At 44.5% G+C, this 18,499-nt stretch overlaps 1 long non-coding RNA gene across 1 annotated transcript; it reads left to right on the top strand.

Annotated features, from left to right (window-relative positions):
- Nucleotides 1–1,749: 1,749 nt before the first annotated feature.
- On the top strand, nucleotides 1,750–18,291 carry LOC131896800 (uncharacterized). Its single transcript, XR_009375516.1, has 3 exons — nucleotides 1,750–2,954; nucleotides 3,059–3,299; nucleotides 18,251–18,291. It is a non-coding gene; the product is annotated as an uncharacterized LOC131896800 (long non-coding RNA).
- The last annotated feature ends 208 nt before the right edge of the window (nucleotides 18,292–18,499 follow it).

An 18,499-nucleotide genomic window follows, 5' to 3' on the forward strand; every position in this document is an offset into this window, starting at 1 on the left:
AAGATGATGGGTACTGAAGAAACTCCATGTGGAGTTTACTTTCTTTGTGGCAAAAGTTAGCCACTGGGTAAGAAAATGCCCTTGTCTCAATTGCTGACAGTTACTGTCCAAACTGGAGAGCAGGACACAAGAAAGTGACTGCCAAACTTTGCCAAGACAAGGTAGGACAGTCCTTCAAAATTCCCTGCTTCACAGGAAAGTCTGTCAGATTTGCCAGGCCTGTAGGCCAGAGTTGGATGCCCCAATGTTACAGAGGAACCTTGGGTGACTGTCCAGGCAGCCGGATGTCCCTGTCATTAGGTAACATTTCACCCTTCTAGGGTCTTTGATGGAGTCATAGACTAAATAGTTGTAATTATAGTTTTCCTTAATTATAATAGAAAGTAAATTAAGTACAAAACTTTAGACTCACCAAGATAAGATAGATAATAGAGTATTTTCTCTAATTTTTCCAAATACAGATAGAACAGATATTGTAGCTGCAATTCTTACTTGATAACTGTTTCATTGTATATAATCTTACTATGTTAAAGCTAAAAATCTTCCTATTAATTATACAAAAGGGGGAAATGCTGTGAAATAATCTTTTGTACATTGTAAATATCTGTCACTCAAATTGGTTTAATAAAATGCTGATTGGCCAGTAGCCAGGGAGGAAGTGTAGGCAGGTGACCAAACTAAGGATGATGGGAAGGAGGAGGGCAGGGTCAGAGAATGGGGGCAAAAGCAGAGAAGCAAGATGAGAACGCCGAACTGAGAAAGGGTGCCAAGCCATGTGGATAAGAATTATGGGTTAATTAAAGTGTAGGAGCCAATTAGTAATAAACCTGAACTATGGCTGAGCATTTATAATTAATATAAGCCTCTATGTGGTAATTGGAGAAGTGTCTGTGGGTATTTGGGAACTGGAGGTAGGGACAGGAAATGTCCGGTCGCATGGGCTCACCTGCAACAGCTTGCCCTCATGAGAACTGACAATTTGAGGCAGCTTTAACCCCTTGCAAAGGTGGTGCCCCAGCGACTTACTTCCCAGGAGTCCCTAAAGCATGAAGATTCATCACTTCTTACCTCCCTATTGATGAACAAGCTAACACACCAAGTTTGGGGGATGTCCAATCTATAACAGCCAGAAAAGCTCAAGCTACTACCAAGAAGGGAATGGGTATGTCAAAACCAGGAGGCCGTGATCAGGAATTGTCCCTCATGCTGTGGAACAGGAGGACTCCTAGGGTGAAGCCGGGGACCTCAGGCCTGGCTTCCTTTTTAATCTTCTTTTTTCTATGGGGTGGCAGTTAACCCAGATAGGCTTCTTGAACTTGGAACTTCTCCCTGCAGGACAGAGCCCGAGTTCAAGTCCCCACCACTGCCAGCTGCCTCTCTGCTACGATTCCAGGAACTGAGGCCTGTCGGTTGGGCCTGGTTTCGGGTGTCGGACTTCTGGCCGTTTTCCTTCAGTCACGTGGCTGCTGGAGCACACAGCTCAGGCAGGTGGGAATGTGGTTAGCTGTCAGGCTGCTTTGCAGGCTGAGATGGGGAGTGTATGGGTCTTAGTGGAGAGAGAGTTAGAAGTGAATGGGACTGTGAGAGCCCCGGGGAGCTGGGCAGAATGGGTCATGGGCATCCTGGGCAGGGCCCTCAGATCAGAGCTGAGAAGTGCTCTTCCTCAGGACCCCCCTCTCTCTCTAGCCTTAGAAGCGCTGCCACACCCAGTAGCACTTGCCTCAGCTGGATACAAGGCTGTGAGGAAAAGCCTGTTTCCTCTCAGTACTTGAGGCTGGGGAAAGTCTGTGTTACCTTCTGCACTTTCCAGGAGCCCAGGCTGCACAGGAAGTAATGCTTTATCACAGAATAATGCATCCTGGGAATGTGCATAAGTCAACGTCCAATACAGGAGCCCTTATGTGACAACCTTTCACCTGCAGATTCTGAGACGGATGTAGATTCTGTACCCAGGAGGTACAGCAGGTGGGTGTGGTAACAAGTGAAATTCAACACTAAATAATATATTAATATAACACATTTTCCTGTGTGTGCATGCATGTTTGTGAGTATTCATGTGGTGGTGGTGGGGTGCACATACACAAATGTAGGTGTGTCAGAGTCTCTCAGTCAAACCCAGAGCTCACTAAGCTGCATTGCTTTCTCTGAGGAGCCATTGAGCCTTGTCCTAGCGCAGTGTGTAACATATTCCTTAAAAAACTGTGTGTGGATGCTTTACCTGCATGTACGTCTGAGCACTACATGGGTGTCTGGTGCCCACAGAGGCCAGAAGAGGGCATTGGATCCCTCGGGGCTGGAGTTACAGACAATTGTGAGCAGCCATGTGGGTGCTGGGGATCAAACCCAGGTCCTCTGGAAGAGAAGGTGGTGTTCTTAACCACTGAGCCATCTCCCACTCCCCTCAATGTAATGCATTTTTTAAAAATCAAAATGAATGCAAAAAATCAAATGATGTGTAAAATAATCAAGCATTTAAATAAAGGCTGGCTCCAACTCACACATGGTTTATTCCCTTTCCCTGGTCCAGTCCTGCCGACTTACTCTAAAGAGAGTTTGAACACCAGTTTCCATTTGATTACCTGCTAGGTGACGTTAGGTTAAGTGACTGGAAGGCCTTGAGCCTCCATTACCTCATCTGTGAAATGCGAGAAATGATCAACCTTAAAAGTTGTCCTGAGGGTTAAATGGGGGACCGCCTCCGATGTCACACCAGCCCTTCGTCCTAAGCTTTATAGGAGCCATCGTGAACCAGAAATAATCTCTAAAGCACCAAATCCAACTGCCTGTCCACGGCCAACATGCATGCCTGCTGAATACTTAGATTAACTATGGGAACGGAAGTGCGTTCAGGGCTCTCAGCTGACGGGTAACGCTGATGTCCACACAGGATGTGAAGAGGCACCAGTCTCATCAGAGGCTGGAAACGCAGATCTCTGGGACCCTGGACCAGAACTGTGCGTAAGCCAGAGCCATAAAGTTAAAACACCCGCAGTAACCCAAGAGATCTGTGCGCAGTGCACACACTGGGTGGGTGGCCTCATGTATTGTACTTTCACAGATCGACAAGAAACAGATGAAGAACACGGAAGGGAAATGGGAAGCGAGCAGCATATTTAAACAGGGACTTTCACACAAGAAGAAATACAAAGGACCAGCCATCCCTGGAGCCATGTTCTACCTCAGTGAGAGTCAGAGAAGTCCAAGAGGAATTACGTAAAAGTCCTAACTTCTAAAAGTCACAATCCCCAGTCGTAGCAGAGGCCGGTGGGGGCGGTCCACACTTGCTGGAAGGACAGCAGGTGGGTTTTCTGCAGGGCGGCTTGAGTGAAAGCTTTGAAGCCCTGCCAGCTCTTTGACTCAGTGATGGCCCTCCCAGAAATCACATCTATGGTAAACTAACAGCAGGTGTTGTGAGTGAATCTGTCAGGGACAACTACGTGCTGTGTAACAGGACGAGACCTCATTGCTGGGTGATAAGGGTGAGAATTGTATTTTTTGCTTTCCTTTCTTTAAAGTTTATTCATTTTGTGTCTGATGTGTATATGTGTGAGCCCCCCTGAGTTCATGCAGACCACGTGCCTGCAGGTACTTGTGGAGGCTAGAGGGCATTGGATCCCCTGGAGCTGGAGTTAGACGGTTGTGAGACACTTGATGTGGGTGCTGGGAACCAAACGCAGGTCTTCTGAAGAGCAGCAAGGGCTCTGAAACTCTGAGCCCTTCCCTTGCCCTTCTGCCTTCCCTTAAAATACTGAGGTGTAAGCACTTAACATGAGATCTTTTATAGCCAGATTTTAATTGTACATTACTTCTTGCTATGGACACAGCGTTGCACAGCACACTGTTAAGAGCTTATTCATCTGCTGTTGATGAGTAACTCCATAGTCTCCCAGTTGCTGGTAACCACTATTGCATTTTTTCATTTCATATACTTGGCTCTTGGAGATTCTGAATGTAAGTGGGTTTGTGCAATATAATCTTTCAGACACTGGCTTAGTTCATTTAGGAAAATATCCTCAATGTAGCATACTAAATACTTTATGTGCATTGTGCCTGTGCAGATGCAGGTATGCTCACCCACATCTGAAAGCCAGAGACCGTCACCACCAAGAGTCTTTCTCTCCTGCTCTCTGCCTTAGCTTCCGAGACAGGTTCGCTCCCTGAACTTGCTGGAGTGGCTGACCATTGGACCTCTCAGAACCACCTGGCTCTGCCCTTCCCTCATTCCCTCAAGTGAAGTTTCCTCTCAGCTTTTCTGGGTGCTGGGAATCTGAACTCAGCTCCTCACACTTGCGCTTTATCTACGGAACCATCTCCGCAGCCCAATTTCCTTCTTTTAAGATACTGAATCACACCAATAGCAGGAGGTGTATGTACACACTGCGTTTTCTTTACCCATTCATCTGCTCACAGCTCCGAGTCTGGAGAACTGGGAACAGCGCTGAAATGCTTGTGTTCCTCTATCTCTATTAGGATCTTGGTTAGTGCTTTGGGTAAATCCTGGGCACAAGATTGCAGGGTCATGTGGTACTTCCATAGTCTGCTTTTTGGCTTCTCTATATACTCCCAGAACACATGTTGCCTTTTACAGTAATTTTGTTTTAGAAATGAAAGAACTTGAGGGTCTGATTATCCGGGGGAGCAGGGGAGTGTGTGTGACCTTGCACCTGTGACTTTTGGAGCTGTTGTGTCCAGCACTCCAGTCCTGGGGCCCTGGAAGAAGGAATGGGGCTGGCTGCTGAGGCCCAGCTGTGTGTTGTTGCGAAACAAAGTGGTCAGGGCAGTGTGGGTGGAATCTGGGAGGCCTGGCGCACATTTTTGCAGCATATGGCTGACTTATAATAAAATAAAGAACAAAGTTTTTGAGCTGAATGATTGTATCATCAAATACCACAGAGCCTGAGAGGAAATCTCCTAGCAGTTGCTTAAAGCTAATTGTTCTGTGAAGGTCACAGAGTGCTGTGTGCCTTAGCAGTATGCTTAGGAAAGTTACACAGACAGCTCACTGAATTGCTGGCAGAAACCAAATTGATATTTGAGTTTACTGTATTTTCACGGAAGTTATTTTTCCCTATAGGAGATTTGGGGGGGGTGGCAGTGGAGAACACAGACCCTCTAATGATTTGGCACACCTCTAGGAGGTCAGTCCTTGGGCTACCTGGCTTACTCAAACTGCCCATCTCCTAACCTCCTAAGTAAGCAAGGTAGGAAACAGACAGCTGAGATGGTGTTGGAATTCACACTCTTGGACATCGATGCCTTCAGCAGCCTGGACTGGAACCTCTAGGACAGTAATTGTAGCCCAAATGCCCTGCATGTATTGGATTGCCCAAAACCAGTGGGGATCAGGGAGGCCAAGGCCCTTTTAGTAGGGAGGTGCCTCATTTCTGCATCCCCATGCCCTGCAGAGCTGAGGATTGAACTCAGAGCCATATGCACTCCACCACCGAGCCACGTCTTAAGGAGATGTGGAGAGCCGCTCTGCATAGGCTGGACAGTTGTCTGTATGTACTGTGATACTAAATACTAAATAGGCCAGAGGAAGAAATGGAGCCAGAAATCAGGAATTATGACAAACAGGACAAGGAGTTTGGGGAGGAAGTGCTGACAAAGACAAGTTCCATTTATCCAGCTGCCATTTATTGACACATGTTCACATGATGTCTCAGGCAATAAGTGCTTTAGACACATGCCCTCAGACCATTCTCACAACCCAAACACTATTTCCATGTCCCTCCTAGGATTACAGAAACCAAGGTGTAGGAAATATAAGTAACTGTCACAAATCATACAGCCAGTGAGCAGAATAGTTAAAACATGAGCCCAGATCTGTCCGAGTCTGAGTCTCAAGCTCTTGATCGTCTAATGAAACACACTGGAGAATCTGGTAAAGGAGAGGGCCAAGCAGAGCGTGCCCTGGCAGACAAAAAGGTTGCAAAGTGACACACCGAGAGCCAGGTGCTGGAGGCCCTCGCCCTTGCGTCGGGCTGTGGAGGGAGGCGGACTCTGACAAGCCCACAGACTGTTCGGGGCACGTGCACACTTTGGCTGGATGTGGTTGGGGGCCCTGGGCTCTGCTCCCAAGTCTTGCCACATCTTGCCCTCTAGATCCATGCTTCTCCTGGACTGTCTTTCTTGAGCCGTTGGTGCTACAAGACTCTGCCTCTGCTTCTGCCCCCCACCTCTCCTCCAGATGCAAAGGAGCTATGACCTGATGCTGCCAAGCCAGGGAAGATCCCCTGAGGAAGTCACCAGGCACCTGGCATGGGTGGCCCCTGGTCCCACCTTTATGCTTCTGCATCAACATGTACCCCCAAGAGGCAGGAAAGAGTAAGGCCAACCTATCAGATGCTCATGCTCGCCCCTGCCAAGGCCTGTAGAGTCCTGCTCTGCAAGCTTCCGGTGTGGGGAGAGGCTAAGGTTGGGAGTGCCTGGAGGCCTGGTGCTGTTCTGTGTCTCTGCTGACTAAGGGCAGAGGCTGGAGCTGATGCCATGCCTGGAACAGAACAGTGGAGCTGGGTGCAGGCTTTTAGGAGCTTATGGGGAGAGGAGTGGCCAGTGACCTTTCAGCCCTCACAGTGGCTGTTGGTTTAACTGCACGTGGAACACTTTGCTTTTAAGCTGCTCTTACATTTTAATTTTTGTTCCATTTTCAAAGAATTAATGTAATTATGAAAATCCATAATATATCCATTAATAATAGACATTATTCAATGATTCAATTCAAAAGAAAGTTTTTAACATTTGGGGCCTTATGGTATGTGAGGAGTAGTCTTATTGTCTATTTGATTCTAGAATCACCTGGGACACACTTCTGGGCAGTTTTGTGAGGGTGTTTCCAGGGGATCTGACCAAAGAGGGACGCTCTATCAGAATGCGGTAGTGCCTTGCACAGACTGAGGTCCCATGCTGAATAAAAGGGGAATGGAAGAAGGCAGCTGAGCACCAGCATCCCTCTCTCTGCTTCCCGACTAGATATGATGTGGCCAGCTGCCTCACACTCATGCAACCTGGCTTCCCCTGCTAGGATGGGCTCTACCCTCAAACCATGAACCAAAAGAAACTGTCTCCCTAAACTTCTCTTTTTTTCCCCTAAATTGCTTAAATTTAAATACTCAAAGAAAGTATTTGGTCACAGAAATTAGGAAACATAACTAATGCATGGTATATAGAAATAATATGTTATTAAGTAATAATAATGTTGTTTAAAAGAAATATTACAGTTAGTGTAAATACATCCAAGCACAAGTTATATTAAATGGGAACTTTGCTGAAGAAATAAAATGGAAATAAAAACTAAAAGCAAAGAGAGAAAGAATTAGTATAGATTTCTGACTCCATACAAACATCATGCTGGTGCACTTTTCGTTTTTGGTTTGGTTTGGTTTTTTGGTTTTTTTGTTTTTGTTTTTTTGGGTTTTTTTTTGTTTTGTTTTGTTTTGTTTTGTTTTGTTTTTTTTGACTGATGCACTTTTAAAGTGACTAATGGATCATTTCACATATTGGATAATTTCACTTATTGGATAATGGCGGGTGCTGGATTGAAGACAGATAAAACGATGGAGGGCTGGTTAGGCCAGACTCCATTTGTGGAACACCAGATGTGGTGGAAAGGTCTGTTTGTAGAAAATAGAAGAATAGGTTTGTTGAAGAAACTCCATGAGTCTCCCATCTGTGTCTCTGCCCTCATGTTATGCTATGATTCATGCCGTGAACTGTCCCATTTCGGGGAATTTAATGATGAAGATGAAATGAGCCAACATTATTATATTCAATGTGCCAGGCACTCCAAGCATGTCATCTCATTTAATGTTGTAGTAACCTCAGGGGACAGATGTTCTCTTTTGCATATTGTAGATGAAGTCACCAAGGCGTAGAGATCAAGTGACTGCCCCACAGCCATAGGACTGGAAGAAAACAACCGTTTGCACAGTCTAGTGTTCAATGGAGTCTTCTCAGGGTCCCCCTCTGCCTCTTCTGTGAGCACAGCACAGTCTCAAGTGTCTCTGTTCCCCACGCTACAGTGGAGTGAATGTTCTAGGACCTTCCACACACTGGTGGATGCTGGTGCTTGTGTTCACAGGGAATTATATCATTTATTGAATCCAGGAAGAATGTTCAGAGCTACGCAAGGAATATCAGGGAGATGTGTGTGGAGAACTCAACTAGCCTGGTCTCATAGGAATAGGCAGAGTAGCCTCAGGAACTGGGGGTAGGGTAGCAATGGCGTCTGTGGGCTTTCCCAGCATGTGGTTGCGGGCAGGCTCTGGACCTTAGAGGGCTTTCCCAGCATGTGGTTGAGGGCAGGCCCTGGACCTTAGAGGCTGCTCCAAAGAGGCTTCTGCATTTATTTCATAGGGCTGCCTCAACTTATCACCATAAACAGAAAAATTGATCTTCTCACAGCTCTAGAGACTGAGAGTTCAGAGTCAGGTTGTAGACAGCTTACAGTCCCCTGGATTCTGGTTGTAGATGGTTACAGTCCCCTAGATTCTGGTTGTAGACAGCTACAGTCCCCTGGATTCTGGTTGTAGGCAGCTACAGTCCCCTGTGGTTGTGGTTGTAGATGGCTACAGTCCCCTGGATTCTGGTTGTAGGCAGCTACAGTCCCCTGGATTCTGGTTGTAGGCAGCTACAGTCCCCTGGATTCTGGTTGTAGGCAGCTACAGTCCCCTGGATTCTGGTTGTAGGCAGCTACAGTCCCCTGGATTCTGGTTGTAGGCAGCTACCATCCCCTGGATTCTGGTTGTAGGCAGCTACAGTCCCCTGGATTCTGGTTGTAGGCAGCTACCATCCCCTGGATTCTGGTTGTAGGCAGCTACAGTCCCCTGGATTCTGGTTGTAGGCAGCTACCATCCCCTGGATTCTGGTTGTAGGCAGCTACCATCCCCTGGATTCTGGTTGTAGGCAGCTACAGTCCCCTGGATTCTGGTTGTAGGCAGCTACAGTCCCCTGGATTCTGGTTGTAGGCAGCTACAGTCCCCTGGATTCTGGTTGTAGGCAGCTACAGTCCCCTGGATTCTGGTTGTAGGCAGCTACAGCCCCTGTGATTCCAGCTGGAGGAGTTCTGAAGTTCTGCCCTGCAGTGTGGGGACCACTCCTCCACTGGTGACTCACCAGTTCTGGAGACATCTGAGCAGCGCTTTTGCTGAGTGTTTGGGAAAAGCACCAAGTAAGATTCCTGCCTTCTGGCTTTCTCTGCTGTTCATCCCTCGCCCTGACTCTTCCCACCACTGTGATCTGGCAGATTAGAGGGACGTGGACTTACGGGTGAAGCCCAGCTCCATCACTCACAAACTACCTAACCTCAGAAGTGTTCAATCACACCTCTTGAAGCCTCATTCTGCCTGGCTGCAAGGTAAACCATCTCTTCTTACTCAGCCTTGTGAGGCTGGAATGAAGCAGTCAGCAGAGAGCACACACCACCAGTGTGCTGTATGGGACTGCTTCCTTCCTTGCCTGTCCTTACTACGGAGGAGGCAAAGGGCTGGATATACCAGCTGCGGCTTCTCCAGTTCAACTACTGTTTATTGATCACCTACGGGGTACCTAGCTTTGTGTTGCGCTGAGTAGTAAGATTAGCTCTCGTCCTGTAGGCTCACATATCCACATAAAACTATAGTAAGTTTTTTTGTCCCGTGGCCTCCTTTGGGCTCATGAACTTCCTGAGAACTGTCAAGGTCTGGCAGCCTGAGATCTTGTCAGTGCTTCTGATCATGTACAGATTTTCAGTGTCTGCTCTGTGCAATGCTTGTACACTCCTGATTTTTACCAGGTTTTCTATGGTCTTAATATCCCCATTCTACTTGAGGGAGCTGAAGAAAAGTCATGAAGAAAGCGTAGCTGGGCTTCTACATGGCCTGTTCATATCCGAATACTGGTTTGCTAATGCGTCTTAGCAGATTCCATCCTACAATATTTAATCGAAGACACTAGCGTGACAGTTACTCTAAACCTCCCATGGGGAACTGGTTCCAAGAACTAGCAGTAATGGTGGCATGTCTTGATGCTGAATGACCCTGGCTGGAGTAATCCTGGAAAGGAGCGCATCCATCTGAGTCTATCTTCTAGTGCACCCTCTTTGTTCTGTGTCTGCTCACATGCTGGCTCGTGTGTATCTGATTTGTTCTGTGTCTGCTCACACTCAGGCTCGCGTGTAACTGATGGCTGCTTGGAGATAGTAACTTTACCTGTAGAGTTAGTATCTGATTCTCTTATGCATATTTCATTTTACTGAGGCTCAAAATGAGCCGTCTCTAGTTAAGAGGCAGAGCCATTACATAAGGTTCCAACCTTGGGGGCAGTGTTCTCTAACACACATGTGCAAATGCACGCACACACACACAGAGCCAGGGTTGAGGGGTTGAAGAAATCATAAAGGGCTTTGACAGAGTTCCCTGGCTCTTAAGGATGGAGTGTCGAGGACCCTTAAATGGCAGTGCCCATGTCCTAAGATGGCAGCCCAGGCCAACCTAGGCCAGGTTCTTACTATCAGGTAAACAGAAACCTAAACTCAGAATTCCCCAGAAACCTCATAATATGGGTTCCTGTTTGTCAGGAACATCACTGCTTCCCTCCTCCATGTCCAACAGTCAACTGCCAGGGACAGACTGCATCTCATTCCCAATTAACCTGAAAAGCCTGCGTCAGCTCAAGGACACTCCTCCACTCTGCAGACTGTCACATACAACCTGCTTGCTCTCCCCCAAGCTGTTGCTCTCTACCCTCCGAGGCTGCTTTGCAGTTTGCCTTCTAAAAAACTGTGTTTTCTACCCATGAGGTGGTCTAGTCTGGTGGTTTCACTGACCCTCACATTTGGTGTCAAAACATGGACGGGATACTTGGATCCCTGAAATCTCTCCTATAACCGAACCAAGGCGCTGATTTGGCCTTGCTAAGCATGGATCACTTGTCTCTGCCGGCCTCTTCCCCCGCACCATATTCCCAAACAGACCATCTCTTTGGCCACTTCTCTGCCTTCTGTACCCACTCATCTCTCCTCGCCTACTTGGGTAGGTGTCTTTCTCTTGAAGGTGTTTGCCCAGTCTCTCTCTCTTGCTCAACAGAAGCCATATTGATATGCCAGGCAGTCTTCCAAACCCTTTTAGGCACCCCATTACATGGACAGGGATGCCTGTCCCCTGTGATTCCGGGCATCTCCCTGGCAGGTCTTGGTCCCCAGGGATGCCCTTGGACTGAGACTAACTGTGCTTACCCCTTACCACGTTGCTCTCCCTGTGCTCCATTCATACCCCATCTGTCCTCAGGATAGAGAAAGAGGTTACAGCCTCTGTTTCCTCCACTCAGGTGTGCCATTGGAATCCTCCTTCTGGTAGGCTCCTGTTCGCAGCATCTACTTCCCGGAGCTAGAAGGAAAAAGTCTCTCCTAAGTCTCCTACCTCCTTTCTTTTCTCTGCTCCTGGAGATTCCTTGCTGACATCCTTTCTTCAATGCCATCTCACCTCCTCCCTCTAACCAACCATGGGCTCTTCCCACTCAAAATTAGACTCTTTAACTCCTCTTATACCTTTCCCTCCTCAGACTCTGGGATACCATTAAGCCTCCCATAAGGTGGTAAATTTCGGCAAACTGAGGCGAGTCACCCAGAGCCCAGATGAGAATCCTGCTGAGTTCATTGCCCAGCTCTCAGAGGCTCTCCTTCAGCACACCGGACTAAATCCTAGTTCTCAAGAGGACATGCTTGTCCTCAGCTCTCACTTCCTGTCCCAGTCAGTTCCTGTTATTAGGAGAAAACTGAAATCCTAGATGATGACCCTCAACCCCCTCAGAGAGATCTGCTGACTATGGCATTTAGTGTTTAATGGAAGGGAGGAGCAGAAAAGAACTGAAAGTCTTCCTGTGATAGACAGAAGTACCAGCTCCTGGAAGCAACCCCAAGGCTACCTCCAGAGGAGATGGAACAGCAACAGACTCCATGTGAGACCTACTTCTGGTAGAAGCACTGATCACTGGGAAAAGAACTGTCCTGTGCCTTGCCCATTGCCAGGACCCTGGCCAAACTGTCAGGACAGGCAGGACACTGCAGGGGTGACCACCCTTCTTTTCCTCTCCAAGGCGGTGAGTCCCCCAAGTTCTCTCTCCACAGGAGAATCCCTCAGAGCTTCTGGGCCTGGTGGCCACAGACTGACGCTGCCCAGGGATCCCTCCCCCAGCAAAACCATTGAGATGGTCACAGAAGAGCCCAGGGTAACTGCACAGATATCTGGTAAGTCCCTGTCATTTTTAATTGACACGGGTTTCTTTGTCCGTGTTTCCTGTGCACTCTGGCAAAACCTATTGTTCTCAGATCTCTGTGATGGATGTTGACAGCTGGCACCCCCAGCCTAGGGTTACAAGTCCTCTCCTCTGTTCCCTCTGGACCACACTCCTTCCTCAGTGTGCCCATCCCCGTAATTGGGCAGGAATATAGCGCCAAATTAGACTTTTCCCTTTCTTTTTATCCAACTCCTTCTGGAACTTTCCCTTTCTGGTCTCTGAGAGTCTCCTGGTCCCAGCCCCATCTTCACCAGACAGTTTAGCCACCTTGCCACCCTCTGCCATAGCAGCAAGCAGGTCTCCACCAGCTCCTGCCTTTCTGGCTTTACAACTTTGAGTGCACAGGACAGACATGTTGCTCGCTGGTGATACAAATTTGAGATCTTTCAAGGAAAGTTTAAATTACTTGAGTCTCTTAGATAAAAAGCTGCAAACCAAGACTCAACTACCTGCCAGGCTATATTGGTTAATAAATAACAACAACAACAAAATGGAGCTTCCCAACAGGCTCATAAACTCTGTCACAAGGGCTTAAATAACATGAGTAAGTAGAAGTCCTTGATTTTAAGACACACTCAGTCTTCCCCTAACAGACAAAACCTATGAAGAACTTCATGGACATTGTTAATCTTCTGCAACAAGTTATAAAAAGACAAGAGACAGCTACCACCTTATTTCTTTCATTGACTTACAAAAATACAAATTCTGATTAGACCTATAAATGTTTCAAGTGTAAAAGTCAGGCCTTGATTTTTCCTAGTGCTGATTTCTTACTGCGATAGGTAAACTCACAAACAGGTTTCAGTAAAAAAGCAAAATCAAAACAGCCATGTTGTTGCTGACTTAACAATTCCTTTTTCACTATTCCTTTATGTTCCAATGATGATTTGAAAAAGCTTTCTTTTGCACTGACTCTCTCAATAACCAAGTACCTTATGTCTCATGATATTAAGAAACAAACAAACCATAAGCAAGAAGATCAAATGGATGTTAAACATGAAAAGAATTTTAATAAAAAGATTTATATGTGAAAGCTAAAATGAATGGATGTGTTGCATGGAAAAAAAGATAAAATGTTTAAGTAAGTTGAAATGAAGGTTAAAATGATGGATTGTTCCCAGATGGAAAGGGAAGAAAAAGGCTAATGGAAGTTGTTTGAAAGAAAATGGCCCCCAAAAGGAGTGGCACCATGGGAGGTGTGGCCTTGTTGGAGGAACTGTGTCACTGTGGAGGTGGGCTTTGAGGTCCCCTATGCTTAAGCTACACCTAGTGAGACAGACCACTTCCTGTTGCCTGTGTGTCAAGACCTAGGACACTTCTCCAGCACCATGTCTGCCTGCATGCCACCATGTCACACTATGATGATAATGGACTAAATCTCTGAAAATGTAAGCCACCCATTAAATGTTTTCCCTTATAAGAGTTACCATGGTCATGGAGTCTCTTCACAGCAATAGAAACCCTAACTAAGACAGGAGTCATGAGGGTCTGAGAAAGTGATTTAAGAGACTTAAAGATGATAATATGGTATTAAAATTTCAAAGTTCAAAATTTAACTATCAGTGTTAAACCTCCATTTAATTCAATAGAATTGTCATAAGTGATTCATCTAGTTTTGGTAACAGTTATAAACACTGGCTACTAAAACTTTAAAAAAATAAACCATAGTCATAGGCTCAAAAAAATTTAAATTTCCTTTAGTCATTTCAAAGGTATTCATATTTATGTTGATAACTTTTCAGGATTTATTTTTGCTATGTCTCAAAAATATGATTCTGCTCGAGATGTTTGAGGCACTTATTTTATTTTTATTGAAAATAAGTTTTTGTGCCAGGTGTGGTGGTGCACGCCTTTAATCCCAGAACTCAGGAGGCAGAGACGGTGCCTCTCTGTGAGTTCTAGGACAGCCAGGGCTACACAGAGAAACCCTGTCTCTAAAAACAACCAGTCTACAGGTTTTTTCATACAGTCTATTCTGATTATGATTCCTCTCCTCTAACTCCTCCCAGATCCTCCCCTCCCTACCAACCCCAGTCTACACCCCTTTTGTCTTCTCTCTCATCAGAAAATAAATAGGAATCTAAAAAATAATAAAATAAGATGAAATAAAAACAAACAAACCTAAATTGGATAAAGCAAACAAACAGAAAAACAAAGAACCAAAGAATAAGCACAAGAAACACACATAGACACAGAGACACCCACACTGGCAAACACGGAAATTCCATAAACATGCAAAATCAGAAACCATTTTAAGCAAAAGACCTTTAGGGTAAGAAAAGAAAAAAGAAAGAAACGTCCAGACAAAGCACTGTGAGACAAAAAACAACCAACAAACAAACTCTAAAAATATCATAGTTTTGTGTTGGTCATTCTGTGTTGATCATGTGCTGGGCATGGAGCCTGCCCTTAAGAACAGCCCATATATACAGTGAGACTCTGTTGGAGAAAACTAATTTTTCATTTGCTAGTGGTTGTTAATTGGAAATAGCTTCTACATTAGGGATATATCCACTTCCATTATCAGCGCTGGGACCCCATCAGGCCCAGACCTTGCAGGCTTTTTACATGTTGCTGCAGTCTCTATGAGCACATGTATGCATTTGTCCTGCTGTATTTAGAAAGCTTTGCTGTTGGCGGACTTCTGTTTCCCAGTTGCCAGTTCCCAAATAACTGACACAGAGACTCAATATTAATTATAAATGCTTGGTCAATAGCTCAGGCTTATTACTAACTAACTATTACAACATAAATTAACCCATTTCTATTAATCTATGTATTGCCATGTAGCTCATGGCTTTACCTGTCTTCCAGCATCATGTCTCGTTTTCCCTGCATCTCCTGGCAACCTCTCAGACTCCGCCCTTCTTCTTCCCAGTGTCCTTAGTCTGGCTTTTCTGTCTAATCTTATCCTGTCCAGCTATTAGCCAGTCAACTTCTTTATTAAATAAATCACATCATAATTTACACAGTATACAGAAGGATTGTTCCACGGAATTTCCCTTTTGTCTAAATAAAAAAGGAAGGGTTTGACTTTAACATAGTAAATTTATATACAACAAAAGATAACAAAACAGTTATCAAGAAAGAATTACAGTTATAGTATACAGTCCATTTGTATTTGGCAAATTTAGAGAAAGTACTCTATTATTTATCTTATCTTTGTGAGTCTAAGGTTTTATACCTAATTACCTTTTATCATAAATAAGGAAAACTTTAACTGTGACTATCTAGTCTTCAGCTCCATCAAAAACCCCAGAAGAGTGAAATGTTACCTAATGACAGGGACATTTGGCTGCCTGGACAGTCACCCAAAGTTCTTCAGCAACATTGGGGCATCCATCTTTAGCCTATACGTCTAGTACATCTGATAGATTTTTCTGAGAAGCAGGACTATCCTACCTTGTCTTGGCAAAGTTTGGCAGTTGATTTTTTTGTGTGTGTCCTGCTGGTCCAGTTTGGACAGTATACTGTCAGCAATTGAGGTAAGGGCAGTTTCTTGTCCAGTGGCTAACTTTGCCATAAATAAAGCAAACTCCATATGGAGTTTCTTTGATGGCCATCATCTTCTCTGAAATAGATTGGTGCTGCCAGGAGCAGATATGTCTCATTGTCATAAAATGCCTTATATTATTAAAACATCTTAAATGCCATATTCTGTAGATCTCTGAAGTATTTGAAGACCACCTATCTATCTAAATATATGTGTATGACCTTGAAAACATACCTAACATGACTATCAGTTAGATTACTATAGATGACTATTAATCTATATTTCTGAATTATACATTACATTTTTAAATGAGTTGCATAAGCTCAATACCCTAAACAAGAATAGAAACATACATATAGTATAGTAAAGATAACTCTAAGTTTATATCAATAAACCAAAATCCATACCAATGTAAAATATTTTGAGATTAATAGCTGTTTTTCAGATTAAAGTAGATTCAATAATCTACCCTTATATCCTATCATTTCTATATCTCTGCTTTTTCTTTTCAGAACAAGATCTCATAATCTAAACTCCTTCGTTCAGATTTTTTTCTGACCATTACCAATAACAACTTGTAACCAACTCCTCTTAAATGACAGCAAACATCCATAACGTCATTCTCTAGACTACTTCCTGTTGTCTAGGAATGCTGGTATCTTTGGGGGAACCTTGAGAAAACTGGGATAATAATGAATTCCTGGCTGGAGTAGTCTGTGAGGTTGGACCATCACAGCCAGCAGCCTTGAAGCTATTTAGAATGCAGAATTCTGAGGAGACTGTAACAGAGGCATTTTGAAATGCAGGGTCACCTGGGCCATCAGTTTTCATTGGTGTTTGGTCCTCTTGTTCTGAAAATACATAAATTTTTATAGGTAACATACATGACAAGTATGAATATGTGGTGTGTAAAGTCAGTTAAAGATGTATTTTTGTTTGTTTTATGTTTGAGCAGGTGAAATATGTGTTATGTGTCTTCTAGTTCTTCTAGGTTTATTTTTTTAAATGTCTGTAGCCAGGACTTCAGGGGGTCTTCCCCAATTAAACCTGATTTACTTTAACCTAGAATAAAATTACAGCTTCTCATTTCCTGTGGAAATAAAAGCATAACCTCTCCCCCAAAGCAACATACCTTTTGACTTAAAATTTAAAGTCAAGGTATTTTTAAAATATATAGGTTGGTTTAATCTAGCAGCTGTTATAATCCAGTGTCTCTTAGAAGCCAAAAAAATTCAAAGAGAACATAATAGCATACAGTATCCAGACTCTCTGTGTATTTCCCATCTTTATAGGGCTTTTTTCTTTTATATTACTTTACTCCCTTTTAAAGGACTTTATTTTATTATTTTAAAACTATATATTTCTTTTTTTGACTGTCTATACCTTTTTTCTTTTCTCTCCCAAGCCTTTGCACATTTTAAAACATACTATAACCTGTTTAGAGGGTTTTTTTTTTTCCATCTGAATCTGTCTTTAGGGCACATCTGTAATCTTTTTCTGACCGCATGAGCCTTTAAATTGCTAAGCAGCGTGGCTAGGACTTCCACCTCTGCGTTGGTAGCTGGCTTTGCCTTGCCTGGTTCCCTGAGAGCCTAGCTTCATTGCAGAAGTACCAGTGGGAGAGCCACGTTTACTACCCCAACTCTGGGGAGTTTTGGGGTCCACACTGCCACCACGTAGCATGCCTCCCACTGCTCACAAACCCCATTTAAGCGTTCAGTAGCAGGGCCTCTTACAAGAGCCACACGCATTTTTATCACTAGCACCAAACCAGAAAGTTGTCTTTTAATGGAGCTGCGGCTCTACTTGCCGCTAGCAAACACAGCCTACCCGAGAAAAGGCAGTTACCAAGAAGCCACACTTGACTCTGTTTTTGTGTGTTTAGAATCCTTTTTTTAAGCTTTGTTAGGTGTTATGTGGAAATTCTGGCCCCACATTGGAACTCCATTTGTTAGCAGACTTTTCTGTCCCAGCTGCCAGTTCCAAATAACCTACATAGATACTCAATAGTAATTATAAATGCTCATCCAATCGCTCAGGCTTATTTCTAACTAGCTCTTACAACTTAAATTAACCCATTTCTATTATTCTATGTATTGCCACGTGGCTTGTGGCTTTACCTGTCCTCCAGCAGCATGTCTCGATCCCCCTGCATCTCCTGGAGACCTCCAGACTCTGCCTTTCTTCTTCTCGTGTCCTTAGTCTGGTTTTCCCACCTAACCTTATCCTGTCCAGCTATTGGCCAGTCAACTTATTAAACCAATCATAGCATAATTTATACAGTACACAGAAGGATTATTCCACATTACCTTATTTCATGGTGTTCTCCATCCCCTCTTACCATCTTTCCACCTCCTCTTCCACAGGCTTCCCTGAGCCACAAGGGAAGGAAATTGATGGAGACATTTACATTTAGAACTGAGTGTTCCATGGCCTCTCATTCTCTGTACAATTGCAGCTGTGGGTCTGTGTGTTTACTCTCAGGTACAGCAGGAGGAAGCTTCTCTGATGATGGTTGAACAAGACACTGCTCTGTAAGTATAACAATATAGCTAGAAGTCATGGCATGGCTACATTCCTTTAACACAACAGCAGCACTTGGCTTTCTCCTAGGTCCCTAGCCTATCTGGTCTCAGGCTCTTGACACCCTAGCAGTGTCAAGGAGGTGCTCCATCTCATGAAGTGGGCCTTAAATCCAATCAAATATGGGTTGGTTACACCCACAAGATTTGT

The sequence above is a fragment of the Peromyscus eremicus genome, chromosome 20 (assembly GCF_949786415.1).
Source record: "Peromyscus eremicus chromosome 20, PerEre_H2_v1, whole genome shotgun sequence".
Lineage (NCBI taxonomy): Eukaryota > Metazoa > Chordata > Mammalia > Rodentia > Cricetidae > Peromyscus > Peromyscus eremicus.